The sequence below is a fragment of the Triturus cristatus genome, chromosome 1_2, assembly GCF_964204655.1.
Source record: "Triturus cristatus chromosome 1_2, aTriCri1.1, whole genome shotgun sequence".
NCBI lineage: Eukaryota > Metazoa > Chordata > Amphibia > Caudata > Salamandridae > Triturus > Triturus cristatus.
In genome coordinates this window covers 322,735,342-322,756,079 of record NC_140580.1, presented here as the reverse complement: position 1 = coordinate 322,756,079, position 20,738 = coordinate 322,735,342, and positions in this window count along the sequence as shown.

Genomic DNA, 20,738 nt, shown 5'->3' with positions numbered 1-20,738 from the left:
CAATGTCCCTCTTCCGAGCTCCCATATATTGTCAAGTGGGGAGCACCTCAAAAGCTCCCTGCTCCAGAGACCACTTCCCTGCCGTGGAGTTTGGTGCTTCAGATCGGGACAAATGTCCCCTAACTCCCAGTGCCAGCACTCCGTGCCCGGCAGTACCTATTGCGTCCAAAGTACTGGACACAACATCTGCACGGGACACACACTCCAGGCAACCTAAAGATAGGGCATGGAGAGCAAAATGTGCGTACACCCGGCGCAACAAAACAAACTGATGTTTGCCTGCGTCTGCTGGGCACATGTGCGCCGTTTGTCCTGTTGCGCCTTAAACAGGAACACATTTGTTTTGGTTAGGCACGGGGAGATTAAGTCATTTGCCCAGAATCACAGGATGCATCGTCGACGCCGAGACTCAAACCTGGTTCCCCAGTTCTACAGCTGGTAGCTTTAGCCGTAGTGCCGCATCCACTATGTAACTTAAGAGAGCACCGGATCAATTTTTTCACCTTTTGTCAGCGGCGTATGATATAATTTAAAGCTGCGTGTGGGCTAATGGTGGATTTTCTAAAAACACTATCGGCAAAACTCCGAGCATATAAACAGGGTCATGAAGAGCCAACGTGTGCCAGATGTTTTATTTTAACCGCGCAGACTCCGAAGCAAGCCCTCGGACATCCACGCATATTCAAACGATTTCTTAAATACACTGTTTTAGTTGTCAGTGCATTCAAAAGCTTGGCGACGCAAGTTCAAGAGATTATTTCGCAGCATACCCATTTCAGATTTGTACTTTATCACAAAACATTAACTGTTGTTTTACGAAGGCGTAGCCTTTCCTTTGGAATCTTCGTGTTGTTTTGTTATAGTGCACACTGACCACAAAGGAATTACACGTAGTTAAAGCTGTGGCTTAGTTTCCAGGGTCCGCTTTCACTTTCGTCCATCGCGAAAGCTTTCTTGTCTCTATGGGGCCATGTGCTTGAAACACATGGCCCCATAAAGATAAGAAAACTTTCACGACGCACAGAAGTCAGACGAGCCCATCCAAATGGGACGGCTCAAAAAGCCAAACGAAAACATCACGAACAACTCTTTTCCAATGGCTGGACACCGTTAAGCATAAACGGTGACGCCAGCCAATGGAAAAGAGGGGCGGGGCTTAAAGCCCTTTACAGAAAAATACCCAAAACGTTAAATCTCGCCAGCGAGACTGCGCATGTGCGCAGCCCACGCTAGCCGAGACTTAAAAAGGTGTGCAGGGCAGACACAACAACTGGGCCAGTCCCTGTGCCCAACATCCAATGCGCACAACCAAAAGCCCTAGGCAGAGAGGGTTACCTCGGCAGGAGTTTGGAAGAGGGCCTGGCCGAACTCTGCTACAAACGGTCTTAGCTTTTTTAAGCCAGGGTTTTCAATCTAGTGGGTTGGTGACATGGCCCTGCCGAAAATCAGGACCTGCAGCCAAGCCTCATGTACAAAGCCAAAGGCTGAGCAGAGTGAGGTTGGTTACCCGCATTTGAATGGGTGCAGGGCATTGCCAAAGTCTGGGCCTTGCAGCCTATCCCACTGAGCAAGGTCAAAAGTAATGCACAGCAGGTGTTGGTCACCGATGCTGGGATAGGCACAGTGCTTGCCTCAAGATCTGGCCCAGCAACTGCTGACACCACCCCCCCCCCCCCCCATCCCGCAGCACACCTTCAGAGAATACATGTGTCGAGGAAATGACTGCCCAGAGGATTGGCAGTGGCACTAGGGCGTGGTTGCGTCCATGCGATACATCAAAAGCATTTTTTGCAAATATCAAAGTTCTATGTATCGGAGATGATTTTGTAGTATGTGGATGTAGTCTACTCTAAAAAAAAACTTCAAGGGTAACTTATGGCTTCTGATGCTCATAATATAAATTGATACATAACAAAACAAATGTGTTTGAATATCTTAGCTAAAGTGAAGGTCTGGTTATGAAATAAAACTGAAAATTCATTAAATAGCTAGCTACCCAAACCAAAACTCTAAACTTACCAGGAAAACAATAAACCTCCCAGAAAATACATTGCTAATGACCTAGCAATCTTTATTCCAACAAAAAAAAAGAGTTTAATAGGTGACATGTAGTATTACAAGATGTCACCATTAATGTCATTTGTAATGTCATCTATGACAAGCAAGGTCATGATAGGTACAATACATGACGAGCACAAGTTAAGGGTTATGTAGCTGACAATAAATGTCCAAAGTCAGGCGGCTTTCAGTTTTATTTCATAACTATAATTCACTTTAACTGTGTTTTTAAGGGAATTTCTAATGTTAAAAAATACATGAATACAATAATGAAGAGTTATGAGCAGAGGGAACCATACCTTACCCTTAAAGAGTTTTTTCCAAAGAACATCTACACAGCTGACACCTGTTTCTTCACTATTATGATCACTGGGTTGGGGGGCCTACTAGACCTGATGGCTGGTCTTGTGACATGTTCACGATTGTGAACAGTGGCCAGGGCAGTTCTCACTTTGCCCACACCGCCTTGGGTTCCAACATGGTGAGAGCCGACAAAGACCAGAGCATATGGCCACTGACCCAGCGAGAGTATTGGGGCACTCGTCTGGTGTCCCAGCTGCCTTCACTCTCTTCTGAGGGTGAACGAGGACCTCCTTGAACAGCAGACTTGACAACTGCCTCTGAACCTGTTCACATGACCAAACCAAGCACTGGTCCTCTGTGGCTTTGCACAATTTTACAGAACACAAAGGCTGCATCCAACCCTTTGGCATCTTTACAATCGCAAAGTCACCTGGGCTGCTGACAGGTGCCCACCCATTTTCATTCTTGTTCTGTTTTACAATAACCGCCTTGGCCTTAGGCAATGTAGGGGGGCAGCATTGACTATGAGATACCACCCACCTTAGTGACTGTGAGGAGCATAAAATATTACTTCTACAGCTGGGCATATCCGAGCGGCTACAAAATACTACCTCTCCTTTAATGGGTATACTCCAAGGGGCCTTGACAATTGTCCATCAATGAAATACAAGTTCCAGATTCTGAGAGTGGGCTGAGTCGACCACTAGCACATGTTCCGTTATAACTACGAGCTCAGAAGGCAGGGATCTATTAACACATCTGCTGTACAGCCTCCCCCATATTTAGCTGTGTCTTCTTGCAAGGGGGATCACAGCTTCTGTAGAGTCCAGGCCAGATTCCAACTTGGACACAAGTTTCCCTACTATACCAATGGAGAAAAAATTAACAGATGTCAAAGAAAGCAAGTTAGGTTGCACACATGACAATGTGTTGTGTGCCAAATGTGGATTGAAATGTCTGAGTAAGTAGGGCAAAAATGCAAACCCAATGACCAAAGAGTATTATTCCAGTATCTTTCCTACGTGTCGGGATGCTGACGATCAAGACCTTCTTTTATTGTGCTATGTTCTGGTTTTAATTTGTGAATATCTGGGCACCCTCTCCCTTGGGCACAGTGTATGGTACACAAGAGGAAGAAGGAGAGCAGTCAATGCTGCCATTCTCCCAGTATTCATGTAGACAGCTGATAAGAATGAGTACAGTACTTACTCAACTACAAAAGGGTTGACGTTTGCCATGCGTTGCGAAAAGCATTTCTTTTATCTCATTCCCACGTTCAAACACAGGGATAGACTAAAATGTAACGTGCATGCAGAAAGGGAGTGGGATATTTGATAGCTCACACACCATCCCCAATGGCTAGAAGGCGTTAATTGCAAGTCTTCACCTGCCTTGGCCAAGAGGGGCAGTTGCATTTGTTTTCGCTGTCATTTCCAAGGGTGGAGAGCCATTTTGCTGTACTCAACCTACCATCTTACCTAGGAGCAGCGGGGGAGGATTATAGAACAGGGTAGCTGACAGCTGCCCTGTTGCTGGCTTCTCAGTTGTGAAAAGGACACCGGAGCTTCAATGGCTGTTCTTAGCACACATCATTTTGGGATTCAAAGAGGTCCAGGGCAGGTGGCAGCTGTCCCAGAGTGCTGTTCATAGGAGTAATCAGGCTGCCATGGCAGGTGTCAATTTCCCTGGTCCTCCTTTATTTCTTTAGAAAGTTTTGTATAGCACGAACGTGACCCTCGAGGGTATCAGAGCGCTTTACATGGAGAGAACACTATTGGCACTTGGTCTGATCAACATTAAAACATATGCGTGAGAGACAAACAAATCAACGATTAAGAATAGGCTAACAGTGGTTGGACTAGAATACACCATTTTGCAGTCCAAGTTGGCTGGGGACAGATTACAGCGGCACCACCACACCAATATCAATATTAAAAAGGTGGACCCGTGGTAGCAGTCTTCTGCTCTGGTCCTCCATGACCCGCAGCATTTTGCCACTGGAGGACAACCATTGCATGTGACAGCTGCTTGGATGTGGTGTTTACAATTGCTAAATGTGCACTGGAGAGGCTGTCCCTTGTATAATCCCTTATTCGCTCTTAGGAAAGACGGTCGGGCGTGGAGTAACAAAACACCACCACCACCCTAGGGCAAAGTGCTGGGGAGTAGAAACAACCTTAGCTTTGGGCATTATATGAGGCACAGGCTAAGGGCAGCAGACAGCTGCCACTGCATTTTTTAAATGCAATAACCCATCACCTTTTGGCAAGCAGTAAGAAACAATAACCCTTAACTTAGGCAAGGTGAGGGCTGCACAGAATCCTCCCCCATGCTTTTGGGCATGCCAGAATTGGGCACAAACTTCCCCCCACTTGGGCATGGCTGGGGGTTTAAAAGTGGCAGCACACCGTCACCGACAGCTGCACCTGCATTTCTTTTTTCTGGGCAATCCCAAAGCCCCTTGGACATAGTGCGTAAATGCTTAGCCTAACAAACACACCCCCTGCTTGGGAAAAGTGGAGGAACACAGTCCTCTTTGCACTTGGGAAAAGTAGGAGGTACAAAATACCCCCACGCAGCGCCGGGAGAGACAAAGTTTGTCGGGCCACAGCTCACCTTGACGAAAGTGTGACTATAGGGAGCTGTCCTCACTCCCCCGCCAGTTCAAGTCTAGATTTTAAATGAACTCGGTTCCTCTCGGAGAGCAAGGGGCTCTACCACAATCCAAATGGGCAGTGACTCAGTAGGGTGACTTTTCCTTTACTCCTGGATCTCAAGGAGGTAGGTTTAGTACCAAGGTATCATATTGTTGAGAGTCCTGATGAAAGCCGGGGTAGTACATTTTGCATGCTGAAACATGTTGATGGTTTTGCAGAGTGAAGGGGTCGGTGTCTCATTATAAGCTCCCCAACCCTGCATCCACTAGTCCATTTTTAGTCTGACAGGATACCCAGTATTAAAATTGTAAATAGGGACTCCCTGATACCAGTTTTAAACCACTATTTCTGCACATTGTTTCACTTGTGATCCCACTTTTTTTCAATTTATGTTGTATTGTCTTCCCCATCCCTATTGCTCCACCTCCAGCATTGTTCTGCGTGGAGGTGTGTTCGCAGCCCTATGATGAAGCATGACAGCTTGCTGTGTGTGAGGGCAGTTTTTATCACTCTTGTGTACTTGCCTCATACTCACTATCATCAAGAATTATTGTCCCTCTTCTAGATTGTGATTAAGATATTGCGCGGGAGGTCGGGGAGGGACGTTTTCCTCTCACCCCTCATTCTTGTGTGAATCTACAAAATACCCCTTCCCAGGCGTACAGTCGGGTCCCAAAGAAAATGTTGCGATATTTAATTAAATCCACCCCATCTGTTTGTTGCCCTTGAGCACTATTTCACACTTCAGCCCTGTTTCAAGGCCAGGATCTGTTCCCCCCCATAACCACCCCCCCCCCCCCGATCCTGGCCTTGCCAATCAGGAGTAGGGGTAGAAGCCTTTAATACCGTAATATAATGTAACAAGTAGCCAATGGGTAATTTCATGTTTCAGTGATAGATTGTGGGACCCCTTTGACCAATCTTCACTCTCTTTAGTATGCATTAAGAATGTATTTTGAAGGCTGTCTCGCCCAACGTTTTAATTGCTTAAGTTATTAAGGATACAAAAACGTTTTGTCATGGAGTGAAGTTTCCACCTTAACCACTGATGTAATACATACAAATATATATATATATCTTGGTGGGGGGGGGGGTCATTAAATCAAATGTAAAAAAGGAACTCTAAAATGGAATGGATTGCAAAGGTTAACATGCAACTGCAACCACCATAACTCACACTCGCTTATTTATCTATTTCTTTTATGAGGGTTGGCACAGTGTGTGATATAGCATTTTAAGATAACAAGCAATGTTTCAAACATTACGTTGCTTAATATGCTAGAATGTTTTGTATCATTGCGTGTATCTTTAAAATACGTTTTTTGTTTGCTATGTGTTATCAGTCGGTTGTGTGTATCTGGTGCATTCTTGTAAGTTTTGTAGCTCTCTACTCGGGCGCCGGACATTCACTATCCAGCTAATGAGATGCCCTCGTTATCAACACTGGAGCAAACGCTGCTCAACATAAAAAAAAGAGTAAAGTACTTGGCAGGGAGGAAGATTTGGGGACATACCTTATACTTTGTTACTGCTTTGATGCTTGGAATGTTTGGAAAGCTTAATGGGACAGACGCAAAGATTTGTATCTTTTTATATTTACAGTTTTCATTATGGAACTTGACATACTAGCATCAACACACAAGAACCGGTATACCTCTGGAAATTAACAAAAAACAAGAGGCCTTGTATAAGTTTGAAGCATGAAGTTAACTTCTAATAAATCAAATTTGATATATAACATACCTCAAAGCTTGTCAATTCGTTTTGAATTCTGTATGAATAGCATATGTTCGGTGTCACAAACTACTGCAGTTTAAAATCATGCTAACGGCCAAGTAGTTGGATTGCTAATTTGTCCAGTTTTCTGGCTTCCCACGAGACTGTTTTTTGCTGTCTCATCAATTCAAGATTTTAGGTTTCATAAACAAGGTACACCTGTGCAAAAAGAAAATGTTTGCACCTCCGTTTGAGCAAGAGGCCTCGTTTTATACACTTAATCAAGAGCCCTCTCTAGTGATAAGCACAGATGTGCAGATCACAGTTATTCAACAGGTGGTAACATTTGAATAAGTTAGGCTTAACTGAGAAAAAAAAATTAGTCTTTAATTAATTGTAATTATATTTAGAGAGTGCTTTCCTACCTGTTGCGAGACCCAAAGGGTTTTCTAGGTGGTTAGACTGTATTATTAATTAAATGCTTCATACTCTTTTGCAAAACATGTTTTATTGCAACATTTTCACGTGGGTACAACTTCATAAAACGTACCTTAGGAGCATGTAATATTTCACACGGGAAACATCCTTTACCACGATGGCGTTACAACGAGGAACATTTACTAGGCAACACTTACCTCGTAGACGCCTTCACCACGCGTTCTTCTTCCATGATCGTCATTACCACGCAAGTCTTCTTCCATCTTCATCGTCTTCTACGTTGCTATGTCCTGCGTTAACGTCATTAGTGTAGTCCTTTTTTACTGTCTAAGGTGTGTTTTCAGCTTGTTGAAGACGTGAGTTAAAGACAAAAATTAGAAAAAAAAGGGGGCTTGGGGGGTCTCCCCCCACAAAAAAAAATGAGAAAAGAAAGGGGGGTGGGCCCCCCCCCCCCAAAAAAAATGACGTGGGGAAGTAGAGGAAATCGACGTTGTTTTATGTAAAAGGAAATTACGCTTCAAATTTAAGACGTATAACTTCAGTCATAAAGGAAGAACGAAAAGACGACGTGAAGAGGTAAGGGAAATACAAATTTAAAATAAATATATATAAATTGAGGGTAACGGGCAGGGGTAATTATAAAAAGTATTGGGGGAAGGGGGATCACGTAAGGGTACAGGGGAGGGGTATAACCTTTACCAAGAGTATTCCATTACCATGCAAGTATGCGCGGTAAAGGAATATTAGTGGTAAAGCTTATGCGAGGAAAAATCATTCCGTTGTAACGCATGCGTGGTAAAGGCATGGGTTGCAACGGAATTCATTGTAACGACATACATTCTTTCACACATGCTGATGGGATCTTTGTGGACACAAAGTTAACTTGAATTTTCTTTTCAAATCTCACTCTCATTTTGATTGGTGGCCCAGATTATGGTACAACTATCACCTATGAAGTGTTCCACCACTATGCATTGAACAGTGCTTTAGGACAGGAGGGTTAAACTAACCATCCAGCAGTAAAACTTTGACCCATTCACTAATCTTAAACTCACCCCCCACCATCACCTCCCCACCCAGGTATCTGCTATGCGTGGAAACAGTAGAATATGGGCTTGGTATTACAGGTCCTGATTCAAACAATCAGAACATCATGGTTTTGCACATGACAATCACATTGGGAAGTTGTGGCAGTGATAGGACGGAAAAGTCATCTGCATAGTAATGGACATGTACCCTTGCCATGAGTGCCTAACTGTACTATTGTCTGGATCCCTAATGCTAATTTTTGCAGTCATAGGCAAACATAGTCCATGTGTGTGCTCCTTCACATAGGCATGTCTCATGGATTTCGGTCTATTGGAACCAGGAGGGGGGACCAAAGTGCTACCCACAGTGGTGAAAGGCAACTTATTACCTTCACCACGCAGTACTTAATTTGAGCCAGTGGTTTCCAGTGCTTGGCACAGGCACTTAATTGTCAACACCGGCACTTATGATAGTCTGCAACATGGTAGCACTATCTGTCTAATTTAGAGATAAACAGTTGTTTATTAAATATACATAACAACTGATACCTGCTTCCCAAGACATTATTATTGCTTTGGGGACATGTAATAGTCTGAATTGTCACACTTGTATCAGTGTGATGGTTAGTAGTTGTTAGTAGTTGTGGTGGCAGCATACCGGGTAGTGATCAGTATGAGTGAATAGGTCCTTTTTAGCATGTGTCATTGTAGTGAGGCCTACAGTGTCACTCACCATCATAAAAGTTCCACTGCTGTGTGCTTAACTCACCCTTGGCCTACATCAGTTAGAGGAAAAGTGCTGTGCAGCACAGGGGTGATGACTCTGCGATGGTTGTATGTGTGCCTAGGAAGGGAACAGTACAGGGATAGAGCAGTGCTGTGCATGCATGTATTGAGTGAGTAGACCTATGAGGAATACATTACGAGAGAGAAGTAGAGCTGTGCAGTGCATGCCCACTGGAAGCATATATTCGGTGTATGTATACCTGCGACGGACACATTACATGAGCGATGTAGTGCTGTGCACTGCATGTGCAGTGGAAACGCGCTGGGTGTATGTGTGCTTGTGAAAAGTACAATACATTAAAGGTTTAGTGTTGTGCAGTGCGTGCATGATGAATGTGCGTTCTGGCAGAGTGTGTGTTTGTAGGTAGCACCCCATGGCACCACACAGAAAGGCTTAAGTACTGAACATTGCACAGAACAAATGTGTATGCCGTAAGTATATGTGTGTGTGTGTGTGTGTTGGCACAATGCATGGATGGAACAGTCCTGAATAGTGTATGTTCTGTGTCCATACACTGAGTGCATATGTGCCTGCAATGGTACATTACATGGAGGACCCTGGGTTCCATTTTGGGGAGCCCAGACAGGCCTGGTGAAAACATGAAGAGTAGAGAATACCCGCAAGACCGATTTGTGTATTGCTGCATTCCTGTGACCTGGGTGGGAGACAGAGGCGAAGGGAGATAGAGACTCCCCCTGTACACTTCAAAGGGTGCTCTTTGATTCAGTGAGAGATAAAAATGAAGAAACCTGGACACATCTTAGGAATGAGATGGGGTTGATAAGGGAATCAATGAGTAAGGTTGGGAGTCTGGGCTTGACCTTTTGATGAATATATCTCTGTGGCTGACATCCAGGTGTGTACTCTAGTCACTCCCATTGGCCTACGTCGTGGGACTATCAGCTTTAGAGTCTAACCTGCTGTGACAGACAACCTTTCAAGAGAAAGAAGAGAGGAGAGAACGTTGTACTTCAAATGAAGCAGAACCCCAACATAAAACTTCAAAGACTTAGTCCCTAAATCACATTTGATATCTGGAAATAGACGATAAGAAGGGGAGGTTCAGACCCCAAATATGTGGGGCTGTGTGAGGAGGGAAAGCTCTGCGAGACTTCTGCCTGTGACAAAGACTGAGGGACTGATGTCCCCTCACCCTGTTGGGTGAGGGGACATCATACAGGAAAACCAAGACTCCCTGCTCTGGAGCACCACTGCATACCTGCTTGTCAAGACCAGTGTGCCCTGTGAGAAAGAGGAAAGTGTTGGAGGGAGCGAGGAACAGAGGGAGCCAAGCCAAGAGGACTCCTCGAGCGAGGTGTGAGAAGATGGCTGTGCACCGAATGGGTCTTTGCCCGTGTGCAAGATCAGATTGGCGAATCCTGCATGCCTTGAGAGGGCTGCCGTGGACTTTGCAATGAATCGAGTGCCTTGCGGGAAGTGTGAAGCCAGTAACACTTCGTTGCAGCTATCTCATATGCCAGGAGGCGCAACTGTGGAAGTAATTGTTGCTGACAAAGCACCACGACCTGTATTGGCCGTAGCAGTGTGCCCGTATGCCAGGAGAGGAAGTTGTGCTATAGATGACTGCACAGTGAGGAACGATGTCTTGCCAGCGCGTAATGTATTTAGAAATGAAGCTGCTGTGAGGAACCCGCAACTCAGATCCGCTGGCTCTGGGAGATCCCAGGATTCCCCCACACTGCAGTCTAAGCCCATGTAAGCGCAACAGTGTGGGTGGAAGATTGATGTTCCCACAGGGTCTGGGTGCAAGTTCGCAGCAGCTTTCTTAGGATTGCCCGCCTCCAGTGTGGAAACACCCTTCAGACAAAAGGGGCTGCTCAAGGATTTCCTCGTACTTACTGCATGGGGGTGGGTTTGGGTAATTTGGGCAAATTCCACTAATGCCCCACAGTAGGGTAAGTAGCTTCCTCACATGGGCATATGCTTTTCAGACATTTTTTTTTAAGTTCTAATGCATGAATTTCCAAACCATGCACCAGTGGATGGATGCTCAGCACATGCACATGTGGAATTACCTTCTGTCTGAAAGCATTCAAAACTTGTAGATTGCCCTTGCGTACTACGATTGCCTTAGTAAAGTTTTAAACAATTATTAATGTATGCACATTTTTTGATTTAGGCTAGGCCTACCTGGATTTGTTACTGTTTGAGATTCTGTCTTTGGGGAGTGATTTTTAAAAAGATTGGTATGATTAGAATAAAACAAATAGTTTTCATACTAACCTACCTCCACTCCCAAGTAAGAAAGGTCAGCTACCCTTGCAGTTATTTGGAGTACCCGGGCACCTAGCTTGAAACTTGCAAACACTCTACTGCTCTTCTGAATAGCCAAGAAGTCCCGCATTCTACATACAAAGCCTCAACCCGGACTAGATTGAATATGCTCTTCTTGCAAGCCTGCCCTCACACTTCTCCACTCTCCACCATAAAGATAAAGTGCGCTCACATGCCAGGGCGTCAGCTATGGAGCACACACTCCGGCGGTTTCACACGTCAGCACTCAATGTTAATAGGTGGCGCCATCCCCCAAACCCTCCTTTCATCTGGGCAGCTAATCCGATCCATTGTCCTCTGATCTGCAAAGCACTTTGGGAACGTGACAAAAGGTATGAAATGCTCTAACAGAATACACAGTAGGTGCTATTGAGTTGAGTGGTGCGATGTTTTTCAGTTACTCAGTCTTTTGTGATATCTACGAACTCATATACATGGATAAGTGACCGGATCACTTCCGATCACTTCCGGTTTCAGGCGATTGGACTAGAAAGAAGCGAGGCAGCAATGGGAATCAAGTGCCACTGGATTGCCAGAGGCTCCTACAAAGTATCCAGTGAAAAATGGCATGCATTGCAGTCTGAATTATCTCTCGCGGCTAATGAATAGGGCAATTCATTTGCCGCAGCTTTTGCAATACATTAGCAGGGCATTGGAGGGAATCTTAAAAGCGGCTGGTAATGTATTTCACAAGGGAAGATGATGGAAGGCTGGGCTCTTTAATGCACATTTAAACCAAATATTGTGGCAGGGGTGCCAGATATCTGTAAATCTCCTGACAGTTAAATAACAGACAGTTATTCGCACACAGTGGCATAGGTGTCTTTCGAGGAACTTTATTTTTTCTTCAATATATCGATTTCAGGTCAATAAAGATATTCAGGGTAGAGCGCCATCACACCCCACTGCTTGCTTTTCTCTAACCCCACAAAACATCCCAACTGCCTTTTGCCACACTTAGTCAAGTCGTTGACATACAAATACGCTTTCAATTTGTTTAACCTGCACAATATATGGAAATGTAATGAACACTATAGTGGTACATATATTGCTTGAAATTCGTGTTTCAGCACCGCCTTTTTTGTCATATAAATGTGGGTGTACTTGTAAAGCGCACTGTGACTCCATGGAGTATCCTGGCGCTGAAGACCGCTGGGGAACCCGTCCTGGTTTTCCCTGTGAGATGGTCCCTTTCTGGGTATCTCCAAGGTGAAACCAGGCATCCCTGGCGTCTGTGGGGGGCCGTTGTAGAGATGAGGCAAGCTTAATGCCCAGAGTTGCCGAGTGTGTTCCTGGTTAGAGTAGGTACCGAGGCGAGAATTATCGAGTCCGCTTTGACCCTGGTCCACGACCCTGCCGCGTTGGGAATTGAACCCTGGTCCCTGGCCGATTCTCTGCTTACGGGTCTGCCGCCTCTAACCAGTGAGCCACACCTCTCCACTTGTCTGCTTCACCATTGTGGTGTCATCTGCCATGTTAAGTGGAATAACTGATCAATCCACCAGACGTGTGTGCGAATGACCCTCCCTTTAAGGTGTGAATGGTAACCACTCTAGTTTAATTTGTCCAGAGTAGCAATAATTTTACGAGAGACATTTGATAGCAAGTCCACGTTTACAGTCATGTTAAGAGTAATTATGTATGCTGCGTCAGTCAAGGGAGTAGCCATAAACGTAAAATAGCTCCATCCTAAACCAAAGCTCTGAAGGCGCCAAGCACACGAAGCAAGTGTGCTCGAATCGCCCTAGAAGAGTTCCCTGTCATTTCTACCCCAGTATCTATCCATCCATCCTTTCATCTATCCATTGATATCCATCATTTCACCTTTACATTCTGTCATATCTATTCTTTCGTCCACCATTGTAGGTCACCATTCATTCCACTATCCACCCATCCATCCATCCACTCATCCATCCATTCCAGAATCCATCATTTGTGCCTGTATCCATCAATACACCCGCCCATGAATTCATGATTTGACTTATATATCCATCAATAAGCCTTTCAACCATCAATTGTTCCTTTTGCCCAACCATTCTTTCTCATTTCCATCCTTCCACCCACACATCCATCTTCTCATTAACTTTGCCATCCTTTCACAAACACACCCTCTCATCTATCCACTCAGCTTACCATTTCCTCTGCCATCCTTTCACCCACCTATCCATCCATCTCAGATTTCCACGTACGCTGCCATCCTTTCACCCACCCATCCTTTCACTCACTCATCCAGCCATTCTCTCACCCACTCCATCGATCCTTTTATCCTTCCATCCTTTCACACACTCATGCACCCATCCTATCCATCCTTTTACCTGCCATCCTCTCACCCACCCATCCGTCAATCATCTCAGATTTCCATTTGCTCTGCCATCCTTCCACCCACGATCCTCTCCCCCACTCATCAACACATCCTCTCGCCTACTCCATCCACCCATCCATCCTTTTACCCACCCATTCTATCACCCACATTTCCATCACCCACTCTTCCATTAATTATTTTCCTTTCCTATCAACCCATTTTCCTTTCTTATTTATAGCATTAATTATGAGCTTTTTATCTGTCAAGTGGCCGACAGGCGGAGCCCATAAAGACCCCCGCTCCCACTGTAGCTGCTAAAGCAGGGGGGTTCACGACGGCCCTGGTGTCAGATAAAAACTCAGCCATTAATATATGCATAACTAAAAAGCTATGGAAATGAAGATGGTTATGTATGTTTGCCTTACTATTATAATGTCCTAGCATGATATATAAGGAAGGTGACCACGTCTCACGTCAACCCATAAAGAATGTCCATATTCATTCCTTTCACTGCAATAGTTACAATGTGAGTGATATAGTACATGAAGAGGAAATAACGAAAACCACAGTTTTGTTATTATTTTCACTGAAAGTGTCATTTTAGTTAGGGCATGCAACCTGAACTACTTGTTACCAGTCTGCTGAGTTAAAAAGGAGACACACCCTCCCTCTGTTCTCCTACCCATCTACTGTGCTGTCACATCTCTCTTCCTCCTCTGGTACTGATGCCTTATCTCAAGAATTTTGCTCAAATAGCAATATTATTTTGGATCTGGACATCAACCCAGGGATTGGCAGTGTGACTTTAACCTGAATTTAGAGACATGGTTTGCAGTCATCAGTCTGAGTCACTGGCAAATATTGAGCCAGAATGAGTTGTCCCCAAGAACTTTGATTTTGACCACCCGCAGAGACCAGAACAGCTGACCACAACAAAAGTCCTTAGCATGACCATCTGATGAAAAGATTCCTCTCCCTACAGATTATAATGATCTGTCTGACCTAGAGGGACTCCTAAATACTTCCCCTTCCTTTTCTTCGTGGACCTCCATCTCAAAACAGATCTCCTGAATATGAAGATTACTCATAATGAAGATCTGCTGGTTAACCTTAGGTCTGACATGTTTTCTGTTACAAAAGCCTGGCTTGAAACACCGAGCGATACTACAGCCCTCATCTACATCAGGTCCATCCCCACCAGTCCAAGGAGGATAGTTTAAAGAGGAGGTTTGAGAGATTCAGAATTCACCATATTTGATGCTTACTTATTCTGTTACTGGGCCCCAATGGGTTATCCCTATCCCAGAGAATAGGATAAATATGAGAGAAGATGGACTCTGTTGTACCTTTTATTTGGATTTAGTCAAGTTCTGAGATTCTACATGATGTATTCAAGTTCAGATCGATTCTATTATGGATTATTTCCAGATCCAAATAGTACTAGAGAAAATAGGCTGTGGTGCCATATAGAAACTACTTCACAAGAATTCGATTTGTTCAATTGTATACTTCGAGGTGATACTGTACATTAATTATTAAATAACCAACATGTTTCGCCCCCTCTGGTTAATAGAACATAAAGCATGTAATATATTCTATATCATTGTAGTAGTCTGCAAAGTGAACTCACCTATTTACTATTCTTGTGGTGCATCATAAGCCAAGGGAATGGAAAGTACCATGGGCAGAAAAATCTCTTTACATCTGTGGCATTAAGAGAAGGGAAATGAAAGTAAACTTTGCTTTAATATACCTTTCAATGTCTCAGTCCTCTTCAGAATTATCCTTACATTTATGATGGTCCACTGATGTTTCACCTGTGCGGGGTGTTCCTCTGTCCCAGTACATTCGTTTTTCCCAGTTTAGATATGAATGTGGTTCTCACAGGCCCACTTAAGTAAAGCTCTGCTTGAATGTAGCATCCAGACCACATAGTCATGTGTGTGTGTATTTATGGTGCTGGAAGCAGGACCCCATGTTTATTGCAAGAGTATGTTTGAAGAGGCCAGTGCGATTCATTGTAGATGCTCCTGGTAAAACAAACACAAGATGGAGGTTGTGGATCCTATAGCCTCCCCAGAAAGCGATAGTATACTGCTAGCATTCTTGAGAAGAAGGCTGCAGCCTCAGACACTGAAGAGTTGAAAAATAGAGTTGAAAAATAGAAAGAGGCCTGTTTTAGAAATGCAACAGTGGCCTTTGTTAGCAAGGGGCTGTTGACAGTGGGTGTTGGTAGGTGAGAATGGGGCTCTCTTCTATTGTGCAGGGGGGAATATTTTAGGCATTGCCAAGACTGCTACTCTAGAAGGCTAACGACAGTCAATTGCACTTCATTTTTCTTATGTTTTAGGTGCTCTAGTTTAGAGGCAGCATTATTTGTACCTCCTTGGAGAGCCATAATCTACAACAAAGGCTGTCTAATCTGTACAAGGAGAACATCCCTTTGAAATGAACCACTTCAAACTGGTTCCATAACAGCAACAGTGGAATTAACACCCCCGTATGGAAAACAGCTTTAAAAGTGAGACCAACACCATTCTACTTATTTTCAGTTCTGAATCCTTATGACCAATGGAGGGAGTGCTCCATAGAATACTCCAATAACTACCAAGAACCACTGCTGGTGTTCTTGATACCAAGTTTCCCAGAGGCGAGGGAACTTCATATAAAAAATGTTCCATCTTGCTGGAAGAACTCTGGGTCTGCCTGGTGCCTGGAAGCCTGCTAGGCTTGCCTAGAGAGGTGAATTGGTGCCTGCCGATGCAGTGAAATGAGTGCCAGAGGAGGAGAAGCCCATAGAATGTGTTCGGAGCATGGGGCAGCCCAGAAGATCATACTGAATCAAGGAACTGTAACCGGAACCCATCCACGTCTAAGAGTGGGCCTCTCCGCATCCCCATATGTTTCGTGACCACATTTTTTATGTTTGAAAAGCTGAGAATATGGCCATCCATGCAACTGCGAAACTACATCCCACTCAGATTGGACTGACTGATGCTGACCCTGTCGGTAAAGGAAACCACGGTCAGAGGATCTGTGACTGCCAATGGTGGAAGGGTTCCTTATTGTTTGGGCATTGGAACTATTGCAGGGATTCTGCACAGACACAGAACTATGTGCAGGAATACGGGACCTCGGTGTATAGGGGCTAAGCCTACCTACCGCCTCAGTACCCACAATCCCAGGATCGACTACCTATAGTGTCTCACTTGCTCTCCTAAACAATCACAAAGATACAAATGATTAGACACCCCAGAACACAACACTCCCGACTCTCTCAGAAATCGTGGTAGCAAGACGTACCCTTTTGCTCACTCACTCGTACTTGTCCACAATAGGAATTGACAAAGACACTGTTATAGTTTAAAATGTTTATTTTAACTACTGTTCTCTATAAAGCAGTATACGAGCCACTACCAGCAGCAAAACGCATAAACCTCAAACAGCCTTGTAGCAAGTCCATATAATATAAAGGGAGATGTTATCTTATATAGACAGTGGATAAAGGACTATAAGGCCTAACCACCCTCCCCTTGGTAAGAAGAAGTATTATTACATAACGTAAGATCTCTGGGCTTTGTCAGCAGACCCCATACCTTAGTGCCTATACGGTATATCTACATCTTAGGAACAGCATGGCTCTTCTCCCTGGAAAGGTCACTCTCCAAGTGTGTGTCAACCAAACATGCCTTCTCATAATATCAAAGCACAAGCCTTCAGCAGCTGCAGCTGTGTTAGCGTGTTATGGCTAGGTGCTAGGGATTGACCAGAACAGAATAACAAGGGGCATTGTTTATTGACCTTGCTCACTGTGTTCAGACTAAACTCCAGGAACAGACCACAAATGCACAAAGTAAACGTTTCTCATGTGAAAGGCATAAGCATAGTCTTGCAAAATAAAGTCATGTAGTAACGTGTACGCAAAAGCAGCATCGTGGCAGCAGAGCTCATGCTAACTTAGCGATTTCAACAATGACCCTATCGGCCATATGACAGAACCACTTAGCCTGAATTACTGCTCTGCCGAAGCCAACATATTCCTTGAACAAGAACAGGAAAAGAAAGTGGAGCTGTGTGGTAGTGTGGAATGACACAGAATATCTTGAGCAATATGTTTATAGGCCAGAGTATTCATAAGCTCTCCTCCACAACTGACACTGACAGAACTTTCAACCCTTCTTCATACCGCTAAATTCCACATTCCAATCCAACGGAACCACTGAATGTGGAATGTAGGTGGAAGAGTACATCCCACAACATCTTCTCCTTTATACAATGCAAACAATAACTTAAACATAACTATGATGCCAGTCAGTAAAAATATGCAGTATAATCAAAAATTAAAAAGTGACCCAAAAAATGAATAGTTAATATACATGATTACAATACACAATTTACACATCACAATAACCGTCTGGTTTCATAACTACCCCTTTGCTTTTGTGCAGAACAGTGTTATGTAATAACATCCCCATGCCTGCAATGTCCCACCAAATCTCCCTTTCTACCACCTTCATCTGATGAGATCTTATTTCCTCCTCATCATCATCACTTGGTTTTACCTTCACCACTCTGCCTCTGTTCCATCATTTATGACCTTCTCTAAAACTGCATTTTTAGACACCGCATCCACTTTTTCAGGAGACCTGAACTTGGACAATCCTTTAGCAACATGAGTAGGATCTTTCACACATATCCAGTCAGCCACTATGATCTCACTTCTTGCTTCTTTCACTTTGTGCCTGATATCATACTCTTCTTTCATCTTTTCGTAATACCTTTCTACATGAGGTTGTATGAATGCATCTAATGTTTCAGCTCGGTTAGAACTCTGATAATTTTCTCTCAACCATGCTGGGAACAACTAAGACACTGGAACACGTCTCCTCATGACTTCAAAAGGACACTATCATAACACCGCATTGGGACTAGATCGATGATCCCACAGCATGCTCTCAACAGCTTTTCTCACCTCCATCTTATTCTGAACAGCCTACTATAAACACTCCACCAATGTGTGATTCATTTTTTCTACAAGACCATTGGCCTGAGGATGATAGTGTTGCACGTTTGTGCTGAATAGCATTCTCCATCAAATATGCCTTCATCTCTCTGTACATAAATTGCACTCTATTTGTGGATACAATCTCTTTAGAGTGGCCTTCCCTCAAAAACAACTGCTTCAAGAATTTTATAACAGCTTCCATAGTAGGCTTCTCCATGAAATTTATCTCCCACTACTTGCTGTAGTAGTCCACTGTAACTGAAGCAAGTTAAAATACTGAATTGACCTATAAAATTGATGAGCAACTTTCACCACGCACCAACAGGTAACACACTAGGTTGGCGTGCCACGGTCTCAGTCTTAATACTTTTGTCACTATTGCCACAAATAACATGTTCTAATATTAGCAACAATCTCACAGTCCATACCAGGCCACCAATAACTTTCTCTGAACTTTCTTTTGGTTATGGTTTGACCTAGGTGTCCCTCATGTCCGCTCAAAATTATACTGTTGCTTAATCCACTGGGGGAATGAATTTATCATGTCTCATCAACATACCATTCCTTTCAACAGATAATTAACCTGGCTGTAATCTAACAGGTAATGACTTCTCTTTAGGCCTTCCCTCTGTCACCATTTTTCTTTTTACGCACACCAGATCGTCATTGTTGGAACTGGGGGTCTCTAGTTGGCTGAGGTAGATACCTTAGTCCAAATAGGGACCCTTGCTTCTAGTCAGGGTAAGGAGGGACACACCCTTAGATAAACCCTGCTCACCCCCCTGGTAGCTTGGCACGAGCAGCCAGGCTTATCCCCAAGGCAATGTATAAAGTATTTGCAACCACACTCCCAGTAACACAGTGATAACACCACAAATGGACACCACACTGGTTTTATAAAAATAGCAATATCTTTATAAAAAGGAATACGATGAGACCAAACGATAGAAAACTAACATATGCGTATTCGTAATAATTCACTTGGCCGGGTATTAGGGCAGCAATCACTTGTAGGTTCTTGCGGTATTAATGAGCAATTCACGATCTCTAATGCAGTCCTAATGCAATGCTATGCAGTTCGTAATGCAGTTCGCAATGTAGTGATAAGACAGTCCTTAATGCAAGAATCAGGCAGTTCATAATGCAAGACTAATGCGATTCGTAATGCAAGAATCAGGCAGTTCGTAATGCAATAATAATACAGTTCGTAATGCAAGAATCAGGCAGTTCGTAATGCAATAATAATGCGGTTCGTAACGCAAGAATCAGGCAGTTCGTAATGCAATAATAATGTGGTTCGTAATGCAAAAATCAGGCAGTTCGTAATGCAATAATAATGTGATTCGTAATCTAAAAATCAGGCAGTTCAAAATGCAATAATAATGCGTTTCGTAATGCAAGAATAATGCGGTAAGCCAATCTGCGCGGTCAACTCGGGCTTCACTAGGCCCCAACACCAGAGACAACGGTCATAGGCTTAAAGGGGCGGCCCCGGTACGGCTGGGCAGGTACGGGCCGCTCAGGGACTCGGTGCGTGTAACACGGTGCAGCAGGAAAGAGCTCGGAGCACTCCTGTACTTCTCCGGCATGCCTCCCCAGGCCACACACGCTTGCGGCTCCCGACCAGAGTCTAAGCCTTACCTGGGGTGGTGCGCTGCCTCGCTCTCTCTCTCCCAACCCGGCAGACGTCCTGCTGGGTGATCCCGATCACGTTGCGGCCGGATGCGTTACGGCGCTGCCTTCTCTTTCGTTGATGATACTGGGCAGATTCCTTTCGACGAACAACGATCACGATCCCTTTTACCTTGTAGCTTCCGTAGCTTTAAGAAATCCTTTAGCACGTTGCGGCTCGGGCCCGCGGCGGTGATCCTTAATCACAGCCGCAGTTAAGATGACGGCTCGAGCCACAAACAGCAATGCAGCAGAGTGGACGATATCTCAAGCTGCGGGGGCAATGTGATCACGGGGCACCTCGTAAACAGCACCACGGACCACACTGCAGTCTCGGGCATGCAAAAGCACCATGCACACAGAGTCGCTGAGACACAGTCCTTAGTTTCAAGCAATCCTTTGGCACGTTGCGGCTCGGGCGGGCAGCGGCGATCTTTACTCACAGCCTCAGTTATGATGACGGCTCGGGCCACAAACA